The 19,048-nt window shown below is 42.0% G+C and overlaps 1 protein-coding gene across 1 annotated transcript in view; it reads left to right on the plus strand.

Annotated features, from left to right (window-relative positions):
- LOC144771902 (interleukin-18 receptor 1-like) overlaps positions 1-19,048 on the plus strand; it is a 383,123-nt gene that overhangs the window by 252,687 nt on the left and 111,388 nt on the right. The gene's annotated exons all lie outside the window — the stretch shown is intronic.

Below are 19,048 nucleotides of genomic sequence, written 5' to 3' on the forward strand. Positions count from 1 at the left end.
TTTGATATTTATATTGAACCTTTTGTCTGTTCCCTAAGACAGGATCCAGTAATCAAACCATTTAAAAACGGTGATTTAATACTTAAGACAGCCCTATACGCAGACGACCTCCTCCTCTATACATCGAATCCCGTGGAAGCAATACCAAGATTATTTGAGCTGGCAGAGGATTTTGGTACAGTATCTGGATATGGCATTAACAGAGATAAAACTGATATAATGTGCTGGAATAATCCTGTTACTATCCCAGAAGCAAAATCTAAAATCAGATATCTTGGGATCCAACTTGCTCAAAACCTGAAAGATACCTCTAAGACTAGTTGGGCAACTGTAATAAAAGAGGTAAAAAAACTCCTGACTAGGTGGAGCACCCTGCCCTTAAACATCTACGGCAGGGTGAATTTAATTAAAATGATAATCCTGCCAAAAGTAACGTTTCTTTTCAACTCCATTCCCTTAATCTTTAACAAAAAAGATATTCTCAACCTGCAAGGTAGGATAGGCTCTTTTATTTGGGCTACAAAAGCTCCCAAAATAGCCTGGAAGAAGTTGAGGAGAGGATTAAAACTTGGTGGTTTGGCACTTCCAGACTTACTTTTCTATTGCTATGCCTTCCAATTTAAAATTTTTAGACTTCTAGCCAATAAACAGGACTTTACCTCACATGGCAGACTTTTTCAGGCTATGTTATTAGACCCTCCACATAGTGCAGATTTCTTTTTGTTTAAGTTTGGTGACCAACATTTTTTGTTAAAAATTCGCCTGAAACTGCTAAGGGCCGCCCTGGATAATTGGCAACAGATCCGTAAAATATTAGGTATTCCTTACTACCACTCTCAAGCCCCGATTTGGGACTCCCCCGGTACCCCAGAGTGCTTAATGGATCAATTAGCTCTTCCACTGAGGAGAGCCGGTCTTGTGAAATGGGGGGACCTCTGTAATGCCTCGACACTATTAAGTTGGGATTCTTTAGTGAGTTTAACTGGGGGTACCCTCACGAGGTTCAAGTTTTACCAACTGTCTGCTTGGTGGGGGAGTCAAGAGTGGAGTACAGAAGAGGAGAGCCCTCTGTTGGAACTAATGAGCAGTAATACGGGAAGGAAGGGTGAGACTGCGGTATGGTATAAAGTTTTAGTGGGAAGTAAGGATAACCTCGAAACAGAAATTATCAAATTGTGGGAGACTACCATAGTTCAGAACTCAGATAATTTAGTGAAAGCTTGGATAGATTCCTTTACAATGTCTCAAAATACCATAAAACCTTCAAACGTGAGAAGAAATCACTTATTTACAATGTATAGGGCCTATTGGACTCCGGCGAAACTTTCTAAAATATCAACAGTACAATACACTTGTCCTAGATGTAAGTTTCCAGAAGCTAATGACACTCACATGTTTCTTGAATGTCCTGAAATAGTTAACTATTGGAGACAAGTGTGTTGTTTCTTGGAAGAGGTTCTGGTATTTCCATGCATATGTACCCCCAGATTAGTCTTTTTTGGTCTTCAATCTGATTATGACATTAACAGTTATATATCACAGTTTATCTTCTATGTGGTTGTCATCGCCAGAAGAGAGATCTGTAAGGAGTGGAAGTCGGAACTTCCCCCAAAATTTTCAGAATGTCTTAAAAACATCATGGCGGTGAGTAAATTTGATACACTTTGTAGAGGGGCGAAGACTGTTAAATTGTGGTCTGCGTTAAAAATCTGGAGTGATAAATAATATCTAATAGTCCAATGATTATGCCAGAGGTTAAGCGGTCCGGTCCTCCCAAGGTAGCAAGAAACATCGCAAGTGGGAGTTGGATGGGAAATAACCCTACCTCTGGGCAATCTTCACTGGCTATCCACAAACATCAGGGTTGGAAAGGAAGGTTTGTGTCAGTGGCTTGAAGAATGCCTATTTAGAGCTAACATCTACTGGTGGCATATATGAGGACTAAATAAAATAAAAATAAATATATATCTACACACATAAAACAATAACATAAATAAGAAGTAAATAATTATATTTAATAAATGAGAACAATTAAATATACTTTCAATATTTTTAAAATTGATAATATACTACATTATCAAAAATAATAATAAAAATATTAAATAGCTAAATAAATAAAACTACTATTCAAAGTCCAAAAAAACGACAGTAATGATAACATTGGATAGCGTAACACTTAAAATTACTATTCCAACTTCAGAAAATGCAACAGTAGGGAAAGCATTGGATAGCGTAGGGTAAAAATTACTATTTCAACTCCAGAGGGTGCAACAGTAGGGAAAGCGTTGGATAGCATAGGGGTAAAAATTACTATTCCAACTCCAGGGAGTGAAACAGTAGGGAAAGCATTGGGTAGCGTAGGGGTAAAAATTACTATTCCAACTCCAGAGGGTGCTACAGTAGGGAAAGGGTTGGATAGCGTATGGGTACAAATTACTATTCCAACCTCAGAGGGGGCAACAGTAGGGAAAGCATTGGATAGCGTAGGGGTACAAATTACTATTCCAACTCCAGAGAGTGAAACAGTAGGGAAAGCGTTGGATAGCATAGGGGTAAAAATTACTATTCATACGCCAGAGGGTGCTACAGAAGGGAAAGCGTTGGATAGCGTAGGGGTAAAAATTACTATTCCAACTCCGGAGGGGGCACAGTAGGGAAAGCGTTGGATAGTGTAGGGGTAAAAATGACTATTCCAACTCCAGAGGGTGCTACAGTAGGGAAAGCGTTGGATAGCATAGGGGTAAAAATTACTATTCCAAATCCAGAGGGGGCAACAGTAGGGAAAGCGTTGGATAGCGTGGGGGTAGAAATTACTATTCCAACTCCAGAGAGTGAAACAGTAGGGAAAGCGTTGGATAGCGTAGGGGTAAAAAATACTATTCTACTCCAGAGGGTGCTACAGTAGGGAAAGCGTTGGATAGTGTAGGGGTAAAAATTACTATTCCAACTCCATAGGGGGCAACAGTAGGAAAAGCATTGGATAGCGTAGGGGTAAAAATTACTATTCCAAGTCCAGAGAGTGAAATAGTAGGGAAAACGTTGGATAGCTTAGGGGTAAAAATTACTATTCCAACTCCAGAGGGTGCTACAGTAGGGAAAGCGTTGGATAGCGTAGGTGTAACAATTACTATTCCAACTCCAGAGGGGGCAACAGTAGGGAAAGCGTTGGATAGGGTAGGGGTCAACATTACTATTCCAACTCCAGAGGGCGCTACACTAGGGAAATCTTTGGATAGCGTAGGGGTAAAAAGTACTATTCCAACTCCAGAGGGGGTAACAGTAGGGAAAGCATTGGATAGCGTAGGGGTAAAAACTACTATTCCAAATCCAGAGGGGGCAACAGTAGGGAAAGCGTTGGATAGCGTAGGGGTCAACATTACTATTCCAACTCCAGAGGGTGGTACAATAGGGAAAGCATTGGATAGCGTTGGGGTAAAAATTACTATTCCAACTCCGGAGGGGGCATCAGTAGGGAAAACGTTGGATAGCGTAGGGGTAAAAATTACTATCCCAACTCCAGAGAGTGAAACAGTAGGTAAAACGTTGGATAGCGTAGAATTTAAATATAACATGCTTATTAATAATTTTTGTATTTAAAATATTAAATAATTTTATTTTTAAATAACTCTACATCATTTACAAATACCCATGTTTTTAAAACATAATTTTTATTGTTTTTTTCCCAACTTATAATGCAGTACTGGTAAGCCTCATAACAAATTTGCGTGTCTGCATTCCCCAAAGCACTTGGTAAGAAACAGAATCATTCATAGAGTAATGTCTATTGCTTTATCTGCGGCCTCCTCGAACTCCCAGTCCCGGTGCAGTTCGTGAGTGGGTGTCGTGCTATTATCTATTCTCAACTGCCCCCCAACCCTCATCCCCGCCTCAACTCAGTCATCCCCAACCACCTTCTACCCTCCCTCCCCACCCCCCAGGCGTGTCTTAGTGGACCATTCACTGCTGCCCTTAGGGGCCAAGACAATGTGCGTTCTATGCAACGGGATCAATGAAAGCGCTGTGGTATTAAACGTCTCACATGTGGGACAAGTGCAGCACTTCGCCGCTATCTCATAGTGGAATCCTTCTGACTATTGCGGTGTGTTATGCCGGGTGCGTCTCGAGGTCATCTGCTCAGGTCTCATCATCTGCATCTACAGGGGCTGTAAGTTCCATAACTAGTCTTTCCCAGGCTCTTGCCCTCTCGAACGCCTTTTCATCGCCCATTCTACATGCAATTTGTAAACGGACAGTGCCCTCAAACTCAGCCCACTTTCGGAATTCCGCTTTCCACTTATCTATACTAGGGCCCTTTTTTACTTTCCAATGGTAGGTTATAGTGCTTTTGGCCAATAGGAATCCCAAATCTATGAATTTGCTAGTGATTTTGTTTTTTGAGGTGTGGGGAAACCAATGCAGGATACAGTGTGCCGTGGAGGGTTGTAGATCTCTCTCGGTTACATCCATCAACAGAGCCGTCACCTCCCTCCAAAAGAGGTGGAGAGAGGGACAGTCCCACAACATGTGTTTGAAATCCGCCTCAGCCATGGTGCACCTCGGACAGGACACTGGCTGGGTCGGGAAATATTTATGCAAGCGGGCTGGTGTTAAGTATGCCCTATGTAGGATGTGAAAGTGCACTAACTGAAATCGCGCATTTCTTGTGCTTTTCCAGGCCCTTTCTACTATCCCGCTCCACGCTTCATCTGGGATGTCTTCTCCTATGTTCATTTCCCATTTAAGCTTCAGGGCAGTCAGTGGGGACAGGGACTCTAGTATCATGCGCCGATATAGACATGTAACCGCCTTTATGGTGCCCGCTGCAACCACAACATATTGGCACCCCATGGAAGTGGGCGGCTCTGTAAGGCCCGTTTTCCTGTGCTTTCTAATAGCTGCTGTGACTGCAGTGTATTGCAGAAAGTCGCCCCCAGGTAGGTCATATCGAGCTTGTAGATCATCAAACGGGCTCCCTCCTCGTAAAGGTCCCCCATTGTCTGCAATCCCTGCTGTTCCCAGGACTCCAGTTTCTGCCAGGTGCCCCCATGTGGCAGAGCCCTGCACATCTTCAGCGGTATGTCAGGGGCGTAAGGGGTCCCCAAAGCCAGTCTCCGCAGGTATCTGTTCCAGCATTTCCGGGCTGTGGCAAATTCCAGGGTAAGGTGTATGGTCCCAAGCGGGAGCGCGCAACACTATGCGAGATAGGACCATCAGGGGGCCCGACAGCTCACCGGGTCCACCTTTTTCCCTAGTGGCCCTCGCCACCCATTGCGTGAGCCATTGGAGTTGGGCTGCTAGATAATACATTTCATAATCCGGGACCGCTAGCCCTCCCTCCGCTCGGGGTCTCATGAGTGCCCACTAGCAGCATTTCGATTTACAAGCCCTGGGCACTCCTGATGCACTTTACTGGAGTCTGACAGACACAGTAACAAAAATGGAAGGGAGACCCACGCCAATGGTGCCAGGTCTAACATGTGTCCCCTCCACCTGAAATGTGGGGAGAACTTGTAGTGTAGTTCCTATTATCCCAATAGGCTCTGCGCATTGGAATAATATCTTCAATAGTATAGACGTAGGACTGTGGTTAACTAGGTCTTCTACTGACGATATTAGACTTAAAAGTTTATGTGTGTGCCAGCTAGCTCAGAGTTCACTAGAAACTTTCTCGAATAGGCAAGGAGGAGTTTAACCTCCCTGGATAGACAAGAAGGGATTTAGTTTCTGACAACCATAGAACATGACAACTTTGCTCTCCCCTAATCAAGAGTATATCTCTAGAGTCGTGTGAAAACAAAAGACAACTTATTTTACTCAGTCAGTACGTGCATTCTTAGTTTCACCAGTTTGTAGAGAAATAAGAGATGGGCGTGGTTCAATAAAAAGATGTTATTTTATTGATCAGTCTCTTTCCTCATACAAGAGAAATGAATCGCTATTATTGCAATACTTATAGTTAAGTAAAGTGCATACAGTAAAAACAGAATTATAAAATAATACTGTAAAAGCATTTATATGGTTTCTTAGCCATATGATACTAAAATGGATAAAAGTTATATACATATATACATTTGACTAATCGTACTCCACTGGTGCTTCTAACTACGCCTACCCCGGTTTACCTGACCTAAGCCTAATACGTGGGTGGGAGTAGATAAGTAGTTTAAGTTAAGTTTGCTTTGCCAAGGATCTGATTCAAGAATTCTCTTTGAGGGGTTATTCAGTTCAGTACCTGGGATTTAGAAGGCTGGAGGGTTGGTATCTCAATCTCAGGACTCGATATCCCAGTTGCCCGCAAGGGCGGCTAGGAACGCCGGAGCTGGATTTCTCGGCAAGAGAAAAGGCCGCGTCTCTCTCTCAGCGCGTCAAAAGGGAGGGGCAGCGTCCGTGGGCTTTTTCTGCATCAGCTGGGCTCCTCGGCAAGTATCACTGCTCCAAACTCGTCACCACCGTGTCTTTGCTTAGGGCAATGTCGGTAATATTTATACCTGAAAGGTGCCGAGATTGACGTAAGGATGGACATAAATACGTCAATAAGGATGTCATAAGAACTGGTCGTTCGTACATTCTTTACTGGAGTTCTTGGTTAAATCAAAACAATAGCTGCGGGGGATTTCCCAGGTTGCTGGAGGTTTGATTTGTTTTGAGAACTCGGTATGCTTTCTATGGGGGCTGGGGGAATAGTGCTTGCCTAACGTGGTAGCATGCGCTATGACCTAATCAGAAAACGGGTTTCTGTGCCGTTGTATGGCCACTATTGATATATTAACCGGACAAGGGTCAGAAACAGGTATATTGGTACAGTTCCCATAGGAAATACATCACACCCACTCCACGGAATCTATGTCCATATTTACTAACCTAAGCATAGTAAACATAACTAATATTGAATGTGTATTCAAACCCGCCCAAAATACATTAATTTGCATTAAATTTGGATTAGCGTAATACATGAAAATGAATATAGTTACTGTATGCATTCAAGCAGTGTAATCATTCAAAGAGGATGCACATTTTATATCTGCACGAATGATTTGCGAAAATAACACATGAAATGGCTCTTAATACAGAAGAAAAAGTGCGAGTCCATTTCATCACATAGAAATACAATCGTAGGTGTAAGTAACCTAGAGTTCGAGGTAATGTCTCTAGAAGTGTCTGTTCTCTAAGAATAGTTTACTTTAAGCAGAAGATAAGTGCCTGAAAGGTAAATATATTGGATGTTTGGAGAACGTTCCTGTTTGCAGGAGCAGACTCGAAGAATTCTTAGTGGCTTTATTTTTAAATTTGAAGGCCAAATTCAGAGTTCAGGGAACGCTGTGTGCACGTTTGCTCAAAGTCATTCTTTCTGTTCTGGTGAAAACATCATATCATTTAGATGTTCAAAAAAACAGTCAACAGCTTCTGGTGAGAGTTCGACAAGGTTGGAAAATGACGCTACCATGCAGTCATGAGCATGATTGCTTTCAGTGATGGTTTGATCAGCATAGCTGACAGATGGTCGTACCTGATCGATGCTGCTTTCATCTTGTACTTCACTACCCTTCAATCGCAGTGGTGAAGTCTCCACGAATGCCGTCATCAGGATTGGTAGCCGCTGGGGACAGCACAATGCATGAGCCTTAAGTGGACTCAACAAAGTTTCTGCATCCAATGGCACTTCCGATTGTAGTGTGAGACAGGTGTCCAACACGCATTCTTCGCCGCATAGCAAGCACCTTAATACAGGCATAACACAGGTCTGCCACAAGGGTCTGAATGAAAGAAACCAAGTCATATTTAAATTGCGTAGCCGTGCTAATCCAAGGACTTTAGTTATGCGGTCCCGGTAGCGGATAGCTAGGATCGTTTCTTCCATTGTTGTTGAGGTCATGTCTGTGACACGGTTTGCCATATCGAAGCAAAAGTAGCAAAAATAGGACGCCTGCTACTAGTCCCAACAGGAGAGGTAGTCCGCCAAAGAGAGAATGGACGAAGTTTGGAAAAATACCCAGGATCGCTTTGAATGGTGTTAAAGCGCCTGAAAAAACTGTCTTAAATACACTGGCGATACCACTGGTATCAGAAATATTTAAGATTTCGTTTAGTATTTCTGCGAAGTGTAGGGGGCTATTCGTTGATAGCAGTGAATGAATCTCTGCCGTTGTCCTTGCAACTTGGAGATCATACGTTTCTTTTGATGACGTCAACCTGGTTGGTGTCTGTAGGAGCACAGTCTTCATTCTGCTTAAAGTATCAATTCGAATAGAAGAGAAATTAAAACTGGGCCATAACCTTGCCTCCCTGTCTGGAGTATCGTTCGGGAACAATACTCTTTCACAGCACATGACCCTGGTAGTCACGCTCACGAGATAAGGTTTTCCGGGCATTAGGCTGCAACATCTGCGATCTACAATTAGAATGTAACTCCCGTTCGAGAGTCTCCTAAAGAATGGTTCTATTCGTGTTGCAGGTGTGCCTAGCTGGTGACATGAAAGGTTATTTGAAGTCCCTTCACAAGCCCCATGCAAACTTAAACCCTGACACAGAAGTATACCACTTAGTGATTTTGCACAATTATTGCCACTAAGAAATACACTCTGTCCTTTGTTACTAACACAAGTGTGTGTATAGGGCAAGTCCCATTGCGACTTAATGTATCCTTTACCCAACCTTTCATACTGGCCTGCCTGTATATATTTTTGGCAGTATTGAAACTGGAAAGTTGTTATCGGAATATTTATTATCCCATGTATTATCCATTCAATGACAGGTCGTTCTGACATTGTCAATGGTAATCTCTTAAGTTTTTCAATGCTCAGAATTGTATAGTCAGCACCCTTCTGTGCCAAACTGATTTGTGTATCAGTAAGGTTAAAGATATTAAATAATGACGTTGTGTTGATTAAACGCCAAGGCACATAGCCTGAACGCAGATTTTATAACGTCCAGCCAAGCTGTACAATAGAACGCAATTGACACTGACCGTGTTGTAACATCAGTAAGTCTTGCTCTATTATATCGATTGCTGAAGACACAATACTGTCCAGTGAATATATTCTGGAGGACAGAGTCATTAACCCATTGTCTACAACAGAAAGTGATTTTTCCAAATTAACACGGTCAATTTCCCGTATTTTTTCTGCTGTCTCAATTTGAGTTACTTTCCAAGCTTCATTATAAGCTGCATATATGGAGGCCGCTATGAAACGTTTTTGACGCTGTTTGCGTGGTCCCATAATGAAATCGCGCAAGTCAGCACCTTCTTTAAGTAAAGTTAGGTGTTGCTTAATTTCCGCCAGTGTGGATGTATGTAGCCATTGAAGGCAGAGCTTTCCCACACTGTAAGTAGTTACAATCCCTGGATGTTGTCTTTGGGAGTATCTAGGGTCTGGCCTGGTCAATGTGAAACCCTGTATTTTGTTCAGGAATCTGTCTTGACAGTTATTTGTGTCTGTGGGCCAGATCAACCATTGTTTCCATTCAGGATGTGTTCTGTTTTGGTTTAAAATACTGGTTACGTCTATCTCAACATCAGAGGTGCTATTACTATCCATAGTTGGCTTTGGAATAGACGGTTTGTTTAAGTCTTTGATTTTGGCTAGACCAAGACAGGTGGTCTGCTGAATTGTGTCATTCAAAAATATAATTTGTTCTGGGATCATTCAGGCTCTACATAAAGATTCTATACCTTGTACTTGCCAATCTTTTGTGCCCCAGATCGTTTTCGTTTCAATGTTATCATTCCAGAAATCAAAACCAAATGTATTCATTTTTTCAAAAAATTAGTCTGAATATATCAATTTTGTGTTTGTAAGCATGGTTTTAACCCCTGTCTTATTTAACAATTTGAAATAGAATGTTTCTGCATTACTTGTGTTAAACCCTGAAAAGTATGAATATTTATCATAAAATGTTTTTGAACTGCCTTTTGGTGGAGTTGCACAATGTTCCCATTGGTTAAAATTTAAAACATTTCTAGGCTGGGTACATTTATGCAGATAATGGTTACCATAATGATTATAGCAAAACATTTGATCGTAATTTGATGAACCTTGTAAATAATCATGTTCTGTAAATTTGGCTGACATCACTAGATCAGACATCATATCATTAATTACTTTCAAAATCCCAATCATCAGCAAATGTGCTTGGTTTTACAAAGTCACTTAATGAAATCTTAAATTGGTGTGGGTACTTCAGTAGTTCAACCGGACCATATATTCCATATTCAGTTTTGTCCCATGCTACCCCGCCGGGTATAGGATTGGCTGTGAAGTTTACAGACGAAAGTTCTCTTTTCTCGACGTGTGAAGATGTGTGTGGTTTAAGGACCAAGTTGATATTCTGGCTTGCTGTGTCCATTTTAGCATATTTTCCCTCAATGAAATGTCCCAAGCATAGTACCATGATGAGCCAAAGTATGAGGATAAATGCACCAAATGCCACCCAAATTTCAATCCATGGAGAAATCAGATAGGTTTCTTTCAGTTAATGAAAAAGTTTCTTTGCTTTGTCTTTAACAGTTCTTTTTGTTGGATGATCGTCAGGTTCATTCAGATCTTCAGAAAAATCATCGAAATTGATGAAGTAGCCGGATGCCGTTCTGTCAATTGTTTCAATTGCATCTGGATTACTTTTTGTTTTTAGGATTTGCTTTGTTTCATTAGCATAGTCCGTTACATCATTGTAGAGTGGAGTTTCTTGATGTAAAGTTTTGATTTGGGTTTTAAGAGGTTCAAGTTCTATTGCTTTGTTGCATAGTCCTTGTTGGTTCACTGTAGATTTTTCAAATGTGATCAGTCTTTCAGTTGGAACCTCTGTGGATGTAACAAACTTAGGTGTTCTACTACTTCTTGGGAGTCCACTTGGCCTACTACCTGTTATTGGCCACATGATTGTGGTTTAACCAGGTCGATGGATACAACTCGGTTCTCCTTTTTACCAGCAAGGGGCGGTAATACTACTGATCTCGTCCCGTTGACAGACAAGACAGGAACTGCTTTTCTGTAAGAAGGCCCACATTTCTTCTTTACTGCGATCTTCTCTCTGACCAGATCCCCGATTTTTGGAATCCAGACAGGCCTTGCTGGGACAGGTGGTTTCTCTTCAGTGGTTGCTGGCTGTTGTTTCAACTTTATGCTGCTCAGGTCTCTTCTTGTTTCATTTAAGTCCTGTAAAATAGCCAAGCGATCTTTGATATCAAAGCATTTTTCTTTAACCACTGAAGTCTGACTATCTAAGTCCTGGACTAACATTCTAGTACCAAACAATAGTTCGTACGGACTGAGACCTCTCAGAGAATTTCTTGGCAGATTATTAAGACTACGTTGGACACTTATTAAATGTTTGACCCACCCAGCTCCCGAACCTAATACCTTTGCTGTTATCGATTGCTTTATGTCACGGTTTTTTCTTTCCACTATTCCGTTTCCCTCAGGATGAAAGGGACATGAGTACCGCAATGCAATGCCAATGCTGGTCATGGCCTCCTTATAAGCCCGAGAGCTAAAAGCAGGACCCTGGTCAGAGTGTAGCATGCCAATTGCGTATGTGCCGATAAAGACTCGCAAATCTTTTATAACAGTTCTGGCGTCAGCCGATCGCTGGGGCCACATCCATATGAATCTCGTGCATGAATCCACTGCGACCATGATATATTTATAGTTACCATCCCTTTGTAAGGGACCGCAGTGGTCCAGGTAAACACACGCTAATGGTTTATCTGAGATTAGAAGGGGCGTCTGGGCTGGTCGTTTCACTGTTGATACCTTCATTCTTTGACATATTTCACATTCTAGAACATAGTTCCTAGTTTGTCTTCTCATTCTTGGCCACCAGTATCTCTGTTTTAATAATGATACTGTGGCTGAAACGCCAGCATGTACAGAAGCAAGCCCTTCGTGTGCCGCTATAATGATTCCTACCCTATGTTCCATGTTTGGAATTGCCCTATCCCCCACTCCAGGGATTCGAGCAAATGGAACGTTATTCGCATCAGTTATGTATGAGTACTTTACTGGAAAGCCTTTTGGGAGTGTTTCTATCGCATCTTTTACTGTAGCGCTGACAGCCTGTAATATTTCGCTGTCTATTTTTGTTTTTGACCGGGTGATAGCAGCTACGGAAGCCGTCTGCACAGCTGCCTTCGCTGTTTCATCAGCCAATGAATTCCCTGCAACGTGAACGCCATCACGTTGATGACTCAGTGTATGTATCACGTGAGTCTTTTGTAGTTCTTTTTGTAAAAGAACTACTTGTTCCCAAAGCATTTTATGCTTGATTGTGCCACCTTTTGCATCTTTAAAACCGTTCTCAACCCAGATCTGCAAGTATTCATTGTAAGACTGAACGCAATAATGTGAATCGCACACTATAAGTGTGGGGAATTCTCGATCGGTATTTTCAAGCGCCATCTTGAATGCTAGTAGTTCAGCTCGCTGAGCTGTACAATCTCCTAGAGATTGTGTTTTAGTTACAAGTGGTCTAAATTTTCCTTCATGCCAGTGACCTTTAACAATCGCGCACGCAGCACTGTAAGCTTGCTTACCCCCCACTGCGGGTTGTGCTGATCCGTCCGTATATATTATACAGCCGTAATGTTCCAGAGGCAGAATTTCTGTGGGCAGAGGACATTCAAATTCATATTGGAGAAATTCTTGTGTTTTTAAATTAGGATCAAATTCGTATACCACGTCTGTTGCAGCAAGGGAATTAGCCCATTGTATCCATCTCGGATGAAGTGGTTTAGCATTTGGAATGCTTGCCTTTGTTACCGCCTCCAGGGCTGGTATTGGTGTCACGATGATTATTCGTTTACCTTGTGCTAGGGCTCTTTCTTTCGCTACAGCAGTCTGTACTGCGGTAAGGAGTTTTTTCCGTTGGGCTAAATTTCATTTCAGCTTTTGTGTACAAGTGTGATTTGTATGCTATCGGTACCTTTTCTCCCTCATTAGAGGTCAGGTATGTGAATCCGCATCTTCCTGGGATGACTCGAATCACAAGGTTGCGTGTGTTGTCACGTGTTTGTAGTTTTGTTTTAACTAACATGTCTGTTTGTAAAGATCTCAAAATTTCTGTGTGTTTTTGAGTCCAGTTGATTCTTTTAAAATCTGGTTTTATTAAATCATAGAGGGGTTTAACCCTCTCTGCATAGTTTATAATGTAAGTTCTTCCGAAATTCAGGAATCCTAGAATTGATTGCAAGTTTTTCAGTGTCCTAGGTGCTTGGATTACAGCACATTTCTCTAGGAAATCTTTAGCCAGGCTTTTGCCTTCACTTGATAATTCATATCCTAAAAATAGGACAGTCAGATGGGCAATTCTTGACTTCTTGAAGTTGAATTTGTAACCTTCTGCTGCGAACCCAAGTATTATGGTGTTCACTCTTTTCAAGTGAGTATCCAAGTCATCGTCTGTTAGATAGATGTCATCGACATAAGATAATGCCTCATCATCATACATTTGTAGTAACTCTGTTACTCTTGCTGAGAATAATCCTGGGCTGTTCTTGAACCCTTGGGGCAAACAACAGAAATTTTTCTGCGAGCCATTTATTGAGAAAGCGGTCAAATATCTGCTTTCAGGTGCTATATTTTGACAAAAGAATCCATTAGAGATGTCTAATGTTGTTTTGTATTTTTTGCACACTATGCTATTCATTAGTGCTGCACTGTATGAGTTTTGCACTGCAAAAGTTTTGCAACATTAGTTCAAGTGTCTGTAGTCCAAAACAAGACAATATGAATTATCTGGTTTGGAGACAGGAAACAAAGGATTGTTCATTTGTGAGGTGCAAGTTTCAATCACCCCCTGGTATTCAAGTTGATCTAGGATCTCTTTTACCTGTTTTTTAGCTTCTTGCTTAATTGGGTACTGCCTCTGTGAAGTAGGTTGTGATTTTAACTGGATTTTGTGAGGAGGAGAGTCCTCATCCCATCCCACATGATTTTTATATAATGCAGGAGCTTGGGCTACTGCCCACTTTCTTGCAAGTGTATACTTTTTATGTATTGGAATATGATTAGAGAAGGCAGGCATAATTATTTCTTCGCCATGAGGGCACTCCCTGACAAACTCTGGTGGCCAGTCTTTTTCAGCTAGAAGGATGTCATAGCCTTTGGAGAGATTATCCCAAAATAGACCCCTTATTTTCCTAGTCTTATCCCCTTCTATACGCAATGTTATTTCATATATTTTATGAGGTTTGCTAACTCTGGTATCTGCAGTTTCCACCTGAATGTACTCATTCGTGTCCACTGTCTCCAGATGATTCATCAGGATCTTGCGAGCTATGCTCACTTCTGCTGCGCTGTCTAGCATTGTCTAGTTGTGTCCTCAGTATTCTCGGCATGGTTGATTACTTTAATACTGGCTACCTTCTTCTTTGGAAATTGTAATTTTTTATTTGGATGAGGAGGTTCCTTGTATTTGGACTTTACGTGCTCTTCCCTCTGTTCTGATCGTCCTCTTCTTTCCGATTTCTGCGAGGAAGTCTGAAAAGATTGAGAGGGATGTGTATCAATGTCTTGATATCTGTCATGTTTCTTTATATTATCCCTATTTCTAAGGTTGTATTTTTTCACAGAGGGCTCCCTTTGGGGAGACTTGCGTCCTTGGTCCGGAGATCTTTCTCTCCGCCGAGGAGACCTTCCTCTGGTTTGGAATCTTTTTTCTTTAGGAGTTGATTGTTTATTTCCATCCCAGCTCTTTTTTTGAGTGTTTAGATTATTTTTAATAAATATCTTTTCAGGATTTTCAATTAGTTGGGGTTTCACAGGTATTCCACCCAAACTGTCTCTTCCTAGTTCTTCATAGTATTTTTCTATGATTCTGGCAATTTCAAATGGTTGGTCTGCTATATCTGTCTCTTTCAACCTCTGGCGGATCGCCACATTTGCTGCTTCTCCCTTTATATTGGCTAGTAATATTGCCGAGACCTGCTTGAAGTCTTTTAGTAATTTCATACCAAGAGTTAAGGCAGGTTCTGGACCGTATTCATCTTGAATTTGTTTTAGCACATCTGGTATTACTGACATGGATGGAACACCATGTGTTTTTGTGTAAACAGAAGCAAAGACTGTACCCCAAGTGTCACAGTCCTCCACGTGTGGTGCGATTCCCATTGGAAGACAGATAGTCAGAATCCTGTGTTTCTCAACCGGGGTGGTATCCGGAAATACCGCCTCTATTTGAGTGATTTTTTGTGCTAACCAGAATGGAATTTGTTCCCGTTTTGCGGGTACTTTACCTAAACAGGACTGTATGTTCTGTGGTGTAATTTTATTTGTGTTCCCCTGATGAGGGGTCAGCTGTGGAATTTTAATAGCTGGTTGGACTGTTGAAGTCCGCATTATATATTGGACTAATTGTCTGTGTATTTTAATCAGTTGTTTTAGCTGTGCTAAAAGATCTGGTGCAGACATTTCTTCAATGTCTGGATGTGGTGTGTATCCGGCTAGGACCGGCCACGTTGCTCCTGGTCTACCAGGATGTGATTATTATGTTTTAGGGCACCATTAAACCAGAGCAGGTGCTCTTGGTATTTGAGTGATATCTCCACTTCCTCGAAAGGAGTGTAGATATCCGGTGGTTCCTCTATTTTATAATAGTGGAACTCTTTTGTTACAGCGTTCGCTGCTGGAAAGTTTATCCATGAGTAGAATACCTCTGTCTGCCGATATTCGTGTGCCTCAATTACGAATATGACTGTACCACCTCTTGGTGTCAGTCCATTTTCTATAAGTTTTAACGTTATAGTTTTCCTTATGTTGACCGGGATTAGTATTGCCTCCGGGTCTTGTTGTAGGAGACTATTGTCATTTGCTAGGAGTTAAGCTGCTATTCTAGCTGCCTCCCTGTCTTCTTCAATTTCTGACATTTTACTGTCAGGAAGGTTATTTTGTTTATTTGCAGATCAGGTTTCTATGGAAACAAAGATTAGATGCACAATATTTTTGGAACAGTGTATCCTTCAACGTTGAATAAACCAAGAACCATACATAGGAGTCTCCTCCTACGAAGTTTTGGCGGATTTGACCTTTCACCCACTCCAGACGTCTTTGGAGTATTATGGGAAAAGGGGTCTGTGTGAAAAAGCACGACTGAGTTACTCTAATGTCTTGCGTTAGATTTATCGCCTATCCAAACGGTTGGGCGCCATGTAGTGTAGTTCCTATTATCCCAATAGGCTCTGCGCATTGGAATAATATCTTCAATAGTATAGACGTAGGACTGTGGTTAACTAGGTCTTCTACTGACGATATTAGACTTAAAAGTTTATGTGTGTGCCAGCTAGCTCAGAGTTCACTAGAAACTTTCTCGAATAGGCAAGGAGGAGTTTAACCTCCCTGGATAGACAAGAAGGGATTTAGTTTCTGACAACCATAGAACATGACAACTTTGCTCTCCCCTAATCAAGAGTATATCTCTAGAGTCGTGTGAAAACAAAAGACAACTTATTTTACTCAGTCAGTACGTGCATTCTTACTTTCACCAGTTTGTAGAGAAATAAGAGATGGGCGCGGTTCAATAAAAATATGTTATTTTATTGATCAGTCTCTTTTCTCATACAAGAGAAATGAATCGCTATTATTGCAATACTTATAGTTAAGTAAAGTGCATACAGTAAAAACAGAATTATAAAATAATACTGTAAAAGCATTTATATGGTTTCTTAGCCATATGATACTAAAATGGATAAAAGTTATATACATATATACATTTGACTAATCGTACTCAACTGGTGCTTCTAACTACGCCTACCCCGGTGTACCTGACCTAAGCCTAATATGTGGGTGGGAGTAGATAAGTAGTTTAAGTTAAGTTTGCTTTGCCAAGGATCTGATTCAAGAATTCTCTGTGAGGGGTAATTCAGTTCAGTACCTGGGATTTAGAAGGCTGGAGGGCTGGTATCTCAATCTCAGGACTCGATATCCCAGTTGCCCGCAAGGGCGGCTAGGAACGCCGGAGCTGGATTTCTCGGCAAGAGAAAAGGCAGCGTCTGCATCAGCTGGGCTCCTCGACAAGTATCGCTGCTCCAATCTCGTCACCACTGTGTCTTTGCTTAGGGCAATGTCGGTAATATTTATACCTGAAAGGTGCCGAGATTGACGTAAGGATGGACATAAATACGTCAATAAATAAATATATAGAAAGAAAAACCATGTAGAAAACGCAGACAAGTGATGCTTATTGAGACATAAACATAACTGTAAAAATCAAGTGTGCACTTACTGAAAAGTGCTAATACTGTGCAAAAACCAGTGCCAGTTAAACAAAAACTCAGACAGGTCCATCACCACTTTGTGATGGCCACATAAACGGTGCGCCACATTGCGTCACCAACAGATAATCTGTGTATCATTAATCATTAGTATGAACACTTACCCATCAGTTTGTTATTTATTACAGGGAAGACCAACTGCATCTATTGAACAAAATAAGAAGATGTGGTAGGATGGTCCTGAATGACCACTCTGATTTGATTTTTGTTAAGAATTATTTTTTCTCACATGCCTTTATTAGAGCACATTTAATAGTGTAATTGCAGTAGCACCCAAGAGCTTGGCCCTGAAGAATGCCAGTGAACTTTCACAATATGGCAGAAACATGTTGGCCCTAATTTTGATCTCTACCAAGCAAGTTAGACAGTGATTTTGTCACACTGTCACCTCACTATTTTTTAATCTGACGTTCAGGCAAACGCTATTAAAGCTCCTTGTTTGCTTGTTCAGCCATTTTATACACTTCACTTGATTTATTACTTTCTTGCACTGCACATATCAGTCTCACCATCCATATGAACAACTGCGGTGACCAGACCATGGCAAAGTGATGCGATGCTAAAATACATCTGGGCGTTCGCACACAGACCAAGGTCTGGGTGTCCTACATGATGAGGCTCCGCCATTTGGGTGGTCTGATAGGACTCAAACAGCATTTGTTGATAGCCAGTTTAATTTTTGATTACTGACTCAATTTTTTCTGTGCAACATATCCAGTGTTAGTTTAACTTTCTCAGAGTTATGCGACTTACAGGTTTCTTGTTGTTTATGCGGTTACACTGGGGGTATTTACCTGTTTTGTCGTTAAAATATTTCCCTCGGACCCTCCCCTACGAGTAGTTGTTATATATTACACCCCTACTGGCTGCCATGGACCGGGTGGTCATGAACGCCCAGTCAGGCAGACTCACCATCCTCAGGTGAGACCTCTTCTCCACCTTCTCCCAAGGTGAACTCTCCAGGTCGTTCCCCAACAAACAGTCTACAGGCATGGCAATTCTCACAGCTACCTGAAGAGTACCAGAGACATCCCCCCCACTCAAAGGGAACCTGAGCCATTGGACACTCACTCTCAGTGTTTACAGCGTTCACGACTTGGAAGAATGCATGTGGGACAACCTGCTCTTGAGACACCAGGTGATGCTTGACAGCTGTCAAACTGGCTCCTGTATCTCTAAGAGCCCCCACCTTCTTGCCATTGATGGTCACCCACTGCCCAAATTTTGTAGTGTTGTTGGGCAGTTGGTTCTCAGGGACCACCTTACAGTCTCCTAAAGAGACAAGGGACATTTCTACGGTACCCCACCCACCTTGGGCTGCTACCTCCTCCCCAAAGGCTACGCTAGCCATCTGCCGGGGGGGAGCACCAGTGGGTGCAGGTTTACCAAACAGGCGACACTTGAGATCATTGGCAAAATGACCCAGCTCACTACACTTGTAACACTTTGGGGGCCCTCTTTGAACAGGGGTACCTGTCGGGGCCCCGGTCGGTTTCAGGGGTGGGGGGATGCTGAGAACCTTTCCCTTGGTTCCCTTGGGGATTACTTTGGGGTCTCTTTTGAAACTCCCTCTGTTTGCCCTTGTCCCCCCCCACTCTTCTGCTGGGGACCCTGCCCACCCTTGGCAGAGTCTCCCACTTGACCGTTGTGGATCCTGGTGCTGACCCAGAAGTCCGCCTCCTCAGCAAGCTTCCTAGGGTTAGTCTGCTTGCAATCAATCAGGTGCTGTCGTAGCTCAGGAAAACAAATACTAGACAAGTGCTCCCATGCAATTAAATCAAAGAG

This window comes from Lissotriton helveticus, chromosome 8 (genome assembly GCF_964261635.1).
Source record: "Lissotriton helveticus chromosome 8, aLisHel1.1, whole genome shotgun sequence".
In the NCBI taxonomy this organism is placed as follows: Eukaryota; Metazoa; Chordata; class Amphibia; order Caudata; family Salamandridae; genus Lissotriton; species Lissotriton helveticus.